Source organism: Neoarius graeffei, chromosome 9, assembly GCF_027579695.1.
Source record: "Neoarius graeffei isolate fNeoGra1 chromosome 9, fNeoGra1.pri, whole genome shotgun sequence".
In the NCBI taxonomy this organism is placed as follows: domain Eukaryota; kingdom Metazoa; phylum Chordata; class Actinopteri; order Siluriformes; family Ariidae; genus Neoarius; species Neoarius graeffei.
In genome coordinates this window covers 77,714,099-77,727,503 of record NC_083577.1, presented here as the reverse complement: position 1 = coordinate 77,727,503, position 13,405 = coordinate 77,714,099, and the positions used below count along the sequence as shown (strand labels likewise).

The 13,405-nt window shown below is 43.1% G+C and overlaps 1 protein-coding gene across 13 annotated transcripts in view; it reads left to right on the top strand.

Annotated features, from left to right (window-relative positions):
- The window catches only part of tns1b (tensin 1b), a 476,125-nt gene that overhangs the window by 179,946 nt on the left and 282,774 nt on the right, over window positions 1-13,405 (top strand). The gene's annotated exons all lie outside the window — the stretch shown is intronic.

Genomic DNA, 13,405 nt, shown 5'->3' with positions numbered 1-13,405 from the left:
GGAAACAGGCAAATGAAACAGATGTGACTGATATACTACTTTCAGGGTCTAGAAGGAAATTCCTTCTAGAGCTGATGACTAAATCTGGCAAGTGTTTTACTTGAATGCTTGTTGAGGAAATATGTAATTTGTGATCACAAAAGTCCTCTCTTCTTAAAGAGCCCATATTGATAATGTATAGAGTGGAGGTTACAATATTCCATGCGTAAAAATAAATCTGAGATTGCACATCCTCAGAACTTATTGAATTATAAATGAGCCATCTAATCAAGGTGAGAATGGGAAGACAAGTACGTCCTCTGGTCACCCAGTCTCGGTCTGAAAAGTAGGAAGGTTAGAAGAACAGACAGGTAAAAGGAGAAGGTGATAAGGAATTTGATTTGCAGATAAGAGGAAAAATCAAATCAGAGGACAGGCCATGTCATTGCCATCTGTGTGGTCTGTAAATAAGATCTGAAATGTGGGCCTTGAATGGAGACTTCTGAGACAAGGTGTTACCTCGAGATAGGCTTTTTTCCACTCATCCAAACACATATTGAACCTTTGTCAAAAATGTCACAGAACGTAATGGAATGATCAATGTCCATTAACCCATGCTAATTTGATACTGAGTATACGTAAAGGCCCAAGGTCAATCCACTTCAACACTTTGGTTTTGGTCTCCAAAATGGGGCTCAGATGCCAAGGACACATGGATGGATAGTACTGTTGTTGTCCCAGGGGGTTTTGAATTTCTTTTTTGTGGAATAATGGGTCTTTTGTACAGGAAGTGAGAACCAATCAATCATCATGCAGATCAATGGGTGGCATGGTGATGTAGTGGTTAGCACTGTCGCCTCACATCAAGAAGGTTCTGGGTTCGAGCCCAGTGGCCGATGGGGGCCTTTCTGTGTGGAGTCTGCATGTTGTCCCTATGTCTGCGTGGGTTTCCCCCACTTTATGTCCCCCAAAGACATGTGGTTAGGTTAACATGGGGGCTGAAGTGCCCTTGAGCAAGGCACCTAACCCCTAACTGCTCCCCGGGTGCAGTAGCATAGCTGCCCACTGCTCTGGGTATGTGTGTGTGCTCATTGCACATACAGGAATTTTACTGTGTGCTTAAGTGTACGTGTGCTTAAGTTGTTGTTCCTCTTCTTCTTCTTCTTCTTAGTGCTTGCTAATAAATAAGGAAGAAGCAGAGGATAGTACTATATGGATCTATTTTCCCCGAATACAGTCCCATTTTCATCAGTCGTATACCCTTTGCCCTATGATATTACAGGCTAATGTGTTCCAAGCCTCTGAAGTCTTTGTATGATTGACAGGCTTTTATCACTCATCAAAGTAGTGATGCTCAGCATTTTATCTACACGTCTCTTAAAGCAAGACTGCATATGGAGGTTCATCTGATCTCATTATCCCTAGCCGCTTTATCCTTCTACAGGGTCGCAGGCAAGCTGGAGCCTGTCCCAGCTGACTACGGGCGAAAGGCGAGGTACACCCTGGACAAGTCGCCAGGTCATCACAGGGCTGACACATAGACACAGACAACCATTCACACTCACATTCACACCTACGGTCAATTTAGAGTCACCAGTTAACCTAACCTGCATGTCTTTGGACTGTGGGGGAAACCGGAGCACCCGGAGGAAACCCATGCATATGGAGGTTATTTTGTCAAATTCATAATTGCAGCATCTTGCTTTAGATTGTCCTCATACTTGCTTTAAAAAGAAAAAAAACAAACATTGTTTTATGCCGCTTTTCCACTACAAACGCGGCTGAGTCGGGCTGAGCCGTGCCGTGCTGAGTCGGGCTGAGCGGGGCTGTTGGCGTTGCATTTCGACTACAACCGCGCTGAACCGTGCTGGCTGGAAGTGGGTGGACACATTGGGTGGAGTTAGCGAAAGTGGGTGGACGTCAGGTGATGTCGTTAAGCAGCGCAAACAGTGACATCAGTGAGCTTTTAAGCGGTAGTCTCACGACCCGAATAGTAAACAATAAACATGGAGGACATGGAGTCGTTAGTGTTGCTGGTCTTGGTGCTGTGGCTTGTTGTCACCGACAACGCGGACAGATACTGGCAAGAGCGTATAGATGAGGCGAGGCACATAAGGCTTCAGAAATTTTCGTAATTCTTCTCCTTCCGGGTTTGCGGTGTTTACAGATCCCAGCGTGCTCGCGGGGCGTGTGTGGGCATGTGAGGACACTCCTCACCAATCAGTGCACAGGGGAGTGTCTGCTCACGCCCCCAGCCTCACTCGGCTCGCTTTGGCTCGCTTCAGCCCCACTCCAAAACCGTGCGAGTTTTAGGGGCTAAGCAGGGCTGAAGCGAGCTGAGTCGTGCTGGTTTTTGGTAGTCGAAACGCGAGCCGTGTCGGGCTGAAGTGAGCTGAAGCGAGCTGAAGTGAGCTGAAAAAGGGTAGTGGAAAAGGGCCATTACTGTTTCTGAGGGTACTTTTGTGTACACTGACATACGTAACCTCCATGTCCATGTCAGCAGCTGTAAGTATGAGATCTGGAAGAGTGAGTGTGCTGTTATTCCAGCAGTGAAAAATGAAACTCAGAGTGACATTTTGGAGGGAGCCTGGGACAACATGAAAGGCCATGTGATTTACGATGTCTTGCACTCACAGTGCCACCACTTCATGCTTCACTGACCACCACAGCTCTCTTGCTTCCCAATAACACTTGTGCTGCAATCTGGAACATCTAATGATCCTAATCAGTCTTTCTTTCTTTCTTTCTTTCTTTCTTTCTTTCTTTCTTTCTTTCTTTCTTTCTTTCTTTCTTTCTTTCACCACTGACTTTCTTTCCCTCATATTTCACTTCCTAATCAATTTTTTTTTTTTTTGGTCATTGTTCCACCCAAACTTCCCTCATTATTCTCAAAATCATTCCCTCACTCCCACTCAGACTTTTCTTAAAATCTTCGTCTCACTATTGTGCCAGCATTTCTTTTCCTAAGGTCTAGTCCTGTTTATGTGTCTGGCTCCTTAAAAGTATCTTTGTCTTTTTCAAATCTATATAGCATATGCTTTTGATTTTGGCAGAATGCTCAGTGCATCTCTCTCTCTCTCTATTGCTTGATGTAGTGTCTCCTGATGCAAGCACATGTCTGGGAATGTGAACATTTGTCTCGTGAGTCTTGAGCAGTGTGTGAGACAAGCGAACAGCACTTCTGTCTCCGGAGCAGATAGAAAACTTGCGTTCATTGGCTGAGGAGCAGAAGCAGTCCATAGCCCAGGAGACGTGTCTGATGCTTGTCCTAGTCAGTTCCTAATACTCATCAGAAGTTCATTAAAATCTTGGCAGTGATTCTGGAAGCTAAAACAGGATGCTTGGATGCTCACCATATGGTTCTTATCATTTGTGAACCGAGAATGATTGTTCTTTAGAGCTTTTTTGTTTTCTCTCTGTTGGGGGTGCAGTTGTTGCCGGTTCAGAAATGGAGGCACGAGATATGAAGTTTTGCTCCAAGCACGATTTGAAATGAGTCATCCCATGCAGTAAATACATAGGTAAAAATTTTATGCTGTTGTATAAAATGTTTTATGAAACCATTGTAAGAGTTCCATCTTATTATATTTGTTCAGATCGCAGCAGGAGAAATCATGCTGCTGAAAATAAACTAAAAACTGAAAATTCATTTTTTTTTTATTAGGACTGTTCCAGTAGGAAATCAATTGCCAGACTGCATTGTGAATGCACAACGTGTTTCAAGATTTAAAGAGCAGGCTACATCTTTTATTAGATGCGTATAATCAGAAGACATAGTCTGATTTTAATTATAATTCATTAGTATTTCGTATTATTGCTAGCATTTTGCTTGTAAATTTATGATTTATTTATTATTATACTGCTAGACCACCAGTGCTAGGATTAGCTATGCTAGGATTAAGCACTAAATAAATAACTTGAAAATTATGAACTCCGTATGATTACCTGTTTGAATGAAAATTTCTAGAATTTTTCATCCTTTGACCAGTTGAATAGAGCCACTTATCTTGTGTAGGGTCGCAGGCAAGCTGGAGCCTATCCCAGCTGACTATGGCCAAGTTTACATTAGACCGTATCTGTCTCGTTTTCTTCGCGGATGCACTGTCCGTTTACATTAAAACGCCTGGAAACGCCGGGAAACGGGAATCCGCCAGGGTCCACGTATTCAATCCAGATCGTGTCTGGTCCGGTGCTGTGTAAACATTGAGAATACGCGGATACGCTGTGCTGAGCTCTAGCTGGCGTCGTCATTGGACAACGTCACTGTGACATCCACCTTCCTGATTCGCTGGCGTTGGTCATGTGACGCGACTGCTGAAAAACGGCGCGGACTTCCGCCTTGTATCACCTTTCATTAAAGAGTATAAAAGTATGAAAATACTGCAAATACTGATGCAAATACTGCCCATTGTGTAGTTATGATTGTCTTTAGGCTTGCCATCCTTCCACTTGCAAGTGGTAAGTGACGCGCATGCCCGATATGCACTGGGATCACACACACAGCGGCTCAGTCCCGAATCACTGCTCGTGCGCTTCACTCGCGCGCTCTGTGAGCTGCGCAGGGCCGGAGTGTGCACCCTCCAGAGGGCACTCGCTGTTCAGGGCGGAGTGATTTGGAGCGCAGGATGCCTGCGGAGCCGAGCGTATCCGTGTATTGGCGTTGCTGTGTGCACACGAATCGTGTATTGGCGTTGCTGTGTGCACGCGAATCGTTTTAAAAACGTTAATCTGATGATCCGCTGATACGGTCTAATGTAAACCCCACCTATGGGTGAGAGGTGGGGTACACCCTGGACAAGTCGCCAGGTCATTGTAGGGTTAACACAGAGACAAACAACCATTCACACTCACACCTACGGTCAATTTTGAGCCACCAATTAGCCTAACCTGCATGTCTTTGGACTGTGGCGGAAAGTGGAGCATCCAGAGGAAACCCATGCAGACATGGGGAGAACATGCAAACTCCACACAGAAAGGCCCTTGTCGGCCGTTGGGCTCGAACCCAAGACCTTCTTGCTGTGAGGCAACAGTGCTAACCACTACACCACCTTGCTGCCTGAGTAGAGATCCAAGTATGCTTATTCCAGTACAAAGACTGGACTCTGGATCCGACTGATTTAATGAAGATTTTAGAATTCGTATTCCAGACTGAAGATTGTGTCTTCTGTTCCTTTGTCTGACTGAATGGATACTCTGGAATTCATGTTCCAGATTAGAGACTCCATTCTATTTCTTTTCCTGGATGACCGCAGACTGCAGAACTCAGATACCTACTGTGATCAGAGGCTACACTTTAATGAGAAACATACTGCAGTGTCCAAGAGATGCCCATACCTGATGTCTGAATTCTGAATCTTCACAGAATTTCACAGAGAGATGAACATTCTGGAGCTGATTCAGAAAATGAAAGAGGTGCCGAAACCTGGTTGTAATTAAGTTTGGAAACGACAGGATACCCAGGCCCCAAGTGGGACCTCCTATGTGGTATTTTTTGAGAAGGAGGCCCCCTATAAGAGCACTCTTTGTTCTTGTGGTGCACACTGATACGGTCCACTGTGCAACTTTGCATGAAGACATGTATGCTTGCTTATACACGTGGCTTTTCAAGAAAACAGCATAATGTAATATTTATTTTGCTCCGTGCCCATCGTGTTTTCATATTTATTGCTGTTTTTTTGGGAGATTGATTTTGTTCTGCGTCCTACACTGTAAAGTGTCTTGTTATACTTTGCAGACATTATTTCACTAGCAGGGTCTTTTCAATGCTTTTTCCCCATGCATGAACCAGACATTCCATAGCAGCTCAACCAGGCCATTCATGCCACCGCTGCGGATGACTCTGTCGCTCTGATGCGGGCCTCGCGGTCCATCTACGTTTCTGCACATCCTAATGAATCAGTCATCACCGCTAGCAATGGACAGCCACCGCCAACGATGACGAATTTGGGCTGTAATAAGTAACACAGACCACAGTCTGCTATACTAGTTTACTCTGATACTACATGGCTTTGTAAAGGTTAGAAAATTATTTTAGCTTCAAACTTGGTATTCTGTGAAATGTATTGTAGGTATTTGGCCATACCTAGTCATCGGATTGATGTAGGTAGGAGAATAGTACAAATTGTCTCAGATAGTATAATCACTATCCTACTGACGATTGAAGTCAGTGTAGGAATTAGCTCTTTGGCACCACATCATTGATCAATAATGTGATTATGTTCACTTCTCAAAAAACATCAACAAAATAAGCCCCTCCCTAAGGATACTGGCAGCATGACAGAATTAAAAATGAAAGAAGTCCAGCAAAGATGCCCTGTCCCTGCTAACAGACACTCTAACCACATTTCCTGTCTGAATTAAAAACAGCTGCTTTAGCTGAATTTGAGTCTTGTTTATTTACACTCCTACCTCGGTCACAGCATAGCACCTTAGTGGGAGAGGGAGTTTATATAGACATGGGCAATGCTTTCAACTTCTAGAAACAACCTAAATCTGTTCCTTCATAAGAGTATTTAAATGTTTTTTCTCTATTCATGATAATTTGGAAAGTGTTAGCATAGCTGGCTGGTGTAAATGGGCTAGCAGGGCTAAGCTCTTGCTCTCGTTCGAGAAACAAAATCCATAAAGGCTCAAATTTTGGCATCCATATAAATATATAAATATAAACTTTTAGAGGGGCGGCACAGTGGTGTAGTGGTTAGCACTGTCGCCTCACAGCAAGAAGGTCCGGGTTCGAGCCCCGTGGCCGGCGAGGGCCTTTCTGTGCGGAGTTTGCATGTTCTCCCCGTGTCCGCGTGGGTTTCCTCCGGGTGCTCCGGTTTCCCCCACAGTCCAAAGACATGCAGGTTAGGTTAACTGGTGACTCTAAATTGACCGTAGGTGTGAATGTGAGTGTGAATGGTTGTCTGTGTCTGTGTCGGCCCTGTGATGACCTGGCGACTTGTCCAGGGCGTACCCCGCCTTTCGCCCGTAGTCAGCTGGGATAGGCTCTAGCTTGCTTGCGACCCTGTAGAACAGGATAAAGCGGCTACAGATAATGAGATGAGATAAACTTTTAGACTTAATTGAATTAAGATGATAGCACCACCAATGAGCGTAGGTAAAATTACTCTGAATGGTATGAGTTATATGCTGGGGCTGATTTCTTTCTAGCCCAGACTGCAGATTCACACAGCTTATTGGTTACAATTGTCAAGTACTTACACTTAGTTAAATACCCACTCTGGTTCATGTGCACTGGAGATGATTTATTGAAGCCCGCATCACTGACACATCCATAATACATCATCAGAAGTGCACATTATACAATAGTGGGTGTAATAAACATCATCCATTATCCATAACCGCTTATCCTGTGCAGGGTCGCGGGCAAGCTGGAGCCTATCCCAGCTGACTATGGGTGAGAGGCAGGGTACACCCTGGACAAGTCGCCAGATCATCAGAGGGCTGACACATGGAGACAAACAACCATTCACACTCAATTTAGAGCCACCAGTTAACCTAACCTGCATGTCTTTGGACTGTGGGAGAAACTGTAGCACCCGGAGGAAACCCATGCAGATGCGGGGAGAACATGCAAACTCCACACAGAAAGGCCCCCTGTTGGCCACTGGGCTCAACCCCAGAACCTTCTTGCTGTGAGGCAGCAGTGCTAACCACTACACCACCGTGCCACCCTAATGAACATCAGTGCAGTGGATTACTTTCTCTATCGCTGAGTTTACAATTTGTGTAATACCTCTGGATGCACTTCAGCAAAAGTGCTGCTTCTGTTCTACAGATTCATGCATGTTCCAGAAGAGAGAGCTTTTTTTTTTTTTTTGTATCTAATTTATGACCCCAGGTCTAACGCAAACTAAACTCATGCTGGTTTAATGCTTCTTTGTTGAGATTCTGAGCCCACATCATGCTACTGTGAATCGAGTAATTTAGAGTCATGGTTAATGTAAAAAATATCTGTCTGTCCCACATATTAGGCATATACTATGGTATGTATTTCCATGAGCCTTTTTGTCACCAGGGATCATGAAACAGAGCTCTATATGGCTTTGATAAACATCCTTTCTGATTGAGTCTGAAAAACATGCACCTTAGCCAAAATTTAGGGGTCCGTCTAGGTAACATGTGTATCTCAACTTTCATGAACTGCCTTACAAGGCGATGATTAAAGCTCTGGATACATTTCTTCTAATCCATTTATGTGCCATGAAATACCACTATTATAGCGTAATAAATTTGGAAGACTTCTCTTGATCTAGCCATGACTCTTTCGTCTTGTGAAATACTGCTACAAAATAGTTTTCTTTTTTTTTTGTTCTTTTGCCACAAGGCTGCTTTTACAAAGTGTGCAATTACACTGCTGAGCAGGTATGTGTATGTCATTAGAGCATCCCTAAAAGTTGGCAGCCTTCCATAGACTAATGAAAAGCCCTACTATAAGATTAGCACTAGTTCAGTTTTTGGGTATATTGAGCTGATATAATATTTTACCGTCTACATTTTTTTTTTTAATTGAGAATTCAAAGTGAGAATAATAATGGTCAGTTAATCTCATATCATACCTCTATTGAAGTTTTCTTTTCAAGGTGCACAAGATATGTCAGAATGAAAGAAAGATAGTCAGCAATGATGTATTTTGTTATGGGTAGAACAAAGCAAATATATATTGCTATAGTCAGGATTTTTGACGACAGTTGTAAAGCTGCATCCTGGATCTGGTTTCAGTTTGAGGATGTGTATGGATCTCAGACCTTGGAGGGATAGGCATGCCTGCCAGATCTCATTCATTACTGCTACTGATGGTCAAGGAAAGGGGCAGGATTATTTGGTGGGCTTTTAAATATCTGAGTAATTTCCTTATAGGGATCAAGTCCCTCTGAAACAAAATGCTCCTGAAGATTGCATGGCATTAAAGGATGAGGTATTAAAAGAGAAATAACAAGACTTTGAAAAGGAACTTTTTTTGGACTAAATGAAAAACATATGAGCCTGCTAGATGTAGAGGTCACATTCCAATACCTCCTCCCTTGGATAGTGGGCAAATGAATGAAATGATCATGGGACCCAGATGCATTCCATCTAACCCTTTAGGGTTGAATTATAAAGTGGCTGAGTTGACTGACCTGACCCAACCCAACGCAACCACAAAGGCTCACTCTTACGCCAGCCTGAAATGCTACAACTGTGTAAAATAACTTTTAATAAATATAACTCTGAGCTATAAAATTGAATTAATGAAGCTGTTTGTGCCTGCGATTTTGCCAAGCATTACTTATGTCAAAGACACCTCCTGTACCTTGAGAATTTCTTTGGTTATATTTGATGGGTTCTGTCTGGGAAATGGGCCTAATATCCTTTTCCAGGGAATTAACCATTATACCAAGACACTTACATGTTTTGTGTATGTGTGGTGTTTTTATATTTTTCAAACTTTGCCTGCTCCAAGATATTCCCACTTGAAGACATTTTCCTATAAATGTGTCTGAATTAATGAGTAGGCCATACATTAAGGTTAGGCCTTAATCTTGGCACAAGCAGACATTCTCAAGGTGGGACACATGGACATGTAGCAGACACTAGGCAAGCTGCCTTGTTGCTGTTTCTTAGAGGAAGGATTTATGCCTGTCTTGCTGCCCCAGTGTGTAAATGATAGAGTGAGCTCTGTGCTCGGTGAAGGATTTAGTGTGCAGGATGCATTGCTGAACTTGAGTGATGGAAGTTCTGGAATGAAGTAGGGATGGTTGCTGTGGTATGCCACTAGTGGTTTACACACACACAAGCTCAAATACTCACAGCAGGTTGCCTAATGGTAGAGCTATAGGAAAATTGTGACTGAGTAGGACAAATGTGTGTTTCTATAGAGGCCAAATGATGTATTCTCATTCTCACACTTACTTCAAGTACAATTGCTGGGATGAAGCAGGATTGTGAGGTTTATGGAGATTCATGGAGAATTATATCTAGGATGGTCAAGTACAATTATGGGGCTTTTTGGGCTGGGGATTCAGCTGTGGTGATGATCCTAGATTTATGGTAGCTGGGACTTGGCTAATGAAGCAGTATTCTAGGGATTTGTAACTGGGTGGTGGACATGAATTGTGAGGCTTTGGGGTGATGTAGAAAGATTGTGGGGATTTGTGACTGGGGTAATGGAGCAGGATTGTGCGGATAAATTCGGTTGGGTGGAGTGGTAGGAAAAGGATTGTGTGGCTTTGGGAATGGGCGATGGAGCAAGATTGTGGGGATTAGGGGCTGGGGTAATAGCATAGATTGGTAGGGATTTTGAACTAGGGTGGTTGGTTGGAATGTGAAATAACACAAGGGGTTTTGGGAATGATTGAACAGGACTATAGAGCTTTGGGGTGTTGGGGGTGATAGAATGGTACTATATGGCTTTGTGCTAGGCTGATGGATCAGGATCCTGGTGCTTTGAGGCTGGGGTGAGAGGGAAGGTTTCTAGGGATTTGGGGATGAAGTGAGAGGAAAAGCATGATGATTTGGGGCTGGGGTGAGAGGGAAGGCTTGTGGGGATGTGGGCTGGGGTGATGAAAAAACACTGCGATGCTTTGGGACTGGGCTGATGCAGCAGTGGTCAACAGGACGTCTGCACCAAGTGAACACATTTATCATAATAAATTGCGTGCATCACTTTTCTTGCCTCATTGCTAATAATCTAAATGCTTAGGCAACACTGAGGCCCTGGACAGTTAGGGCTATGCTGGCTAGCAGGTAATTAGATTCAGATGGAGGGTGTGCTATTTTTATTAGCTGCCTTCCTCTACTTTTGCTTGAAATACTGAATGCATGTCCAGTGTTCGACAGGGGTTCAGTGCGATTCTGAGGAACAAAAGGCACTTGCATTGTCTGGTTTTAAGAGCAAAAGTGCTTGCTAAGAAATTCTGTACAGGATAGTTTTTCCTGTCTTCCTGTCTGAGTATACATTGCTGTGTACCTGAAGGGGAGCAGTGTTACAATCTGTCTGTTATATAGCTAGGATTGCTTATGCCTGGGTCTTTGAGACAGGATATATGACTCAGATATACAGTACTAGCAACTTCCTAATACAGCCTAAAGGAGTGCTGAATCAGATCCATATCAGAATCTAAGTACACACCCGAGTATGTTTTACTTTTGGCGTTCCCGATATTTTTAAAGCTAGACGGCCTTTCGATTTCATAAAATCGGTGAAATTTAGTTCCCTCTGAAATTTGTTCATTGTGATATATATTTATTTCTGCAATATCTCAAAAAACAAACAACAAAACAGGCCATTCTGAGGCTGGGAAGTTATTTAATTTGAGGGGATTCCCGAGCAAATAATGTGCATGAAACTGCTCGCTTCGCGCAGTCAAGCAGACAGAGGAAGTCCGTGTGCGCATGCACAAGTTTACCTTCTTCTTCTTCTTGTCCGTCTTCTTTTGGGTTTTATGGTAGCTGGCATCCAGTGTTGCATTACTGCCATCTACAGGTTTACCTTGACCATGCACTGACAGTTCCATCATTCTGGCACTAAACGAACAGCTGATCATACCGAAGTGCTCGCTGACCGCTGATATTTATTAGTTTGGCACTGAGTTTCCTTTCGAAACATAACGTCTTTTCTTCTCGCTTTCCGTTACTGTAGTCAGTCTTTCACGTTTCACTCTCACACTCACATCTTCCATTTTTCTCTCCTGTTTCAAATTTGTATCCCACAATGCCTTGCATGAATGGGGAAAGCCCACTACGTGATGCATGACGTAGTATCTTGAATTGGGTCATGGTGAAGCAGGAAAAAATTACGGAGAATTTAGGGCCACATGGCCCTAAATTCATTAATTGTTCTATTAAAAAACCCTAATAAAACTGGAAGTCTGTGATTCAAATTCAGTAGCTTTCAGTCCACTAAACAAAAATAACTGGGTGTCGGGGAAAATTCTTTTAATGACCTAAACTTGAAAAATTTGCAAGGCAGTCTACCTTTAAATTAATGAAATATTTTAATCTCCATTTAATGTTAATTGACATCTTGTTAATTGCTGGAACCTTTTCAGCTTTGAACTCCTTTTAGGGTGCTGGGAATTTCCAAACAATGCTAAGTAAAGTGGGTAGATTTTTCAATCAATAGCAGAATTTCATTCATTTCTTTCACAAATCAATTGATTATCACCCCTGAGTGCTCCCTTAACAGCTTCTCCCCAAATCCCAGGATCTAATTTCAGAAACTTCATGTGGGGGCTTCCTCCTTACCAGAGAGAGAGAGAGAGAGAGAGAGAGTAGGAAATAATGGAGGGGGGAAGCAGGAGAAAAGAGGTCAGACATCTTCGGTGTGTCTGAGTGGATGTAGGGTCAGAGAGGGTGGAAGGAAAGGGATGATGGGGTCAGAGGTCAGGTGCCCCTGCTGGGTAATGTTTTGTGGGTGGAAGAATAGTAGCGTTGTGAAAGAAAACAGAACGGTTGCAGGGGGGTTGTTTTCTGAGAGACTCCAGGCGCTGAGGTGCAGGGAGTTGGAGGTCATTTGCTGAGTGTGTGTGTGTGTGTCTTTTGAAATAGCTACACACTGTGCAAGGATTCTGATTGGTTAAAAATTGCGGGCAGGTAATTAAGGTAGTACCCCTCCCCTCTATATTGCCAGAGCCACGCCTCCAGTTTCAACAGATGGATCAAAGAGTGATGAGAAGGTCACACTACCAGACTCTGCCAATATGGAGCACCATGTGCACATCATGCAAATGGAGACAGAAAAAAACACTCTCCTCTTTTTCTTTTATAAAGCACATGGGAAGCAATACATCTTGACAAATTTGCTGTAGTTAATTTAAACTGAACAATTTAAACTTAAAAAAAAAAACAAGTTACATAACAAAACCTACTCATGGATGATTAGTTCTGTTCCTTCTATAAAAGATCTTAAACACGTGAGTTTCTGAGATGCTATAACCTTTTACAAGCTGTGAATGACTTCTATATCAACCATCCAGTGTGTGTGTGTGCGTGCGTGCTTGCCCATGGGTGGTACATTTACGGTACAAGAGCAGATGTCTGTATTTGAGTGAGCGAGGTAAATAGAGGCATGATCTTCAGTGTGTGTGTGTGTGTGTTGCGTGTGTGTCCACACTTTGCGGTTCAAGATTTATGAGGTATTTTGGAAAGTGCATTTGTGTACGGTAATGAAATGTGTGTGTTTGAGTGTTTATATCCATTTCAGATTGCTTCCCCTTCGGAGTAGGAACATATCTGCAGCTTGAACCCACTTCTCCTTCAATACAAGGCATCACTGAAAAAAAGTCATCAAAACCCCATATTAAAGTTGGCCACTCTGTTGATATTTAACAACTATTCGCTGAAGGCGAAGTGAATATCGGTGAATAATAACCTTGACTTCATCTTGGTTATTATTCACTGATATTCACTAAGCCTGAGGTGGATAATTGTTTTAGTATAAATA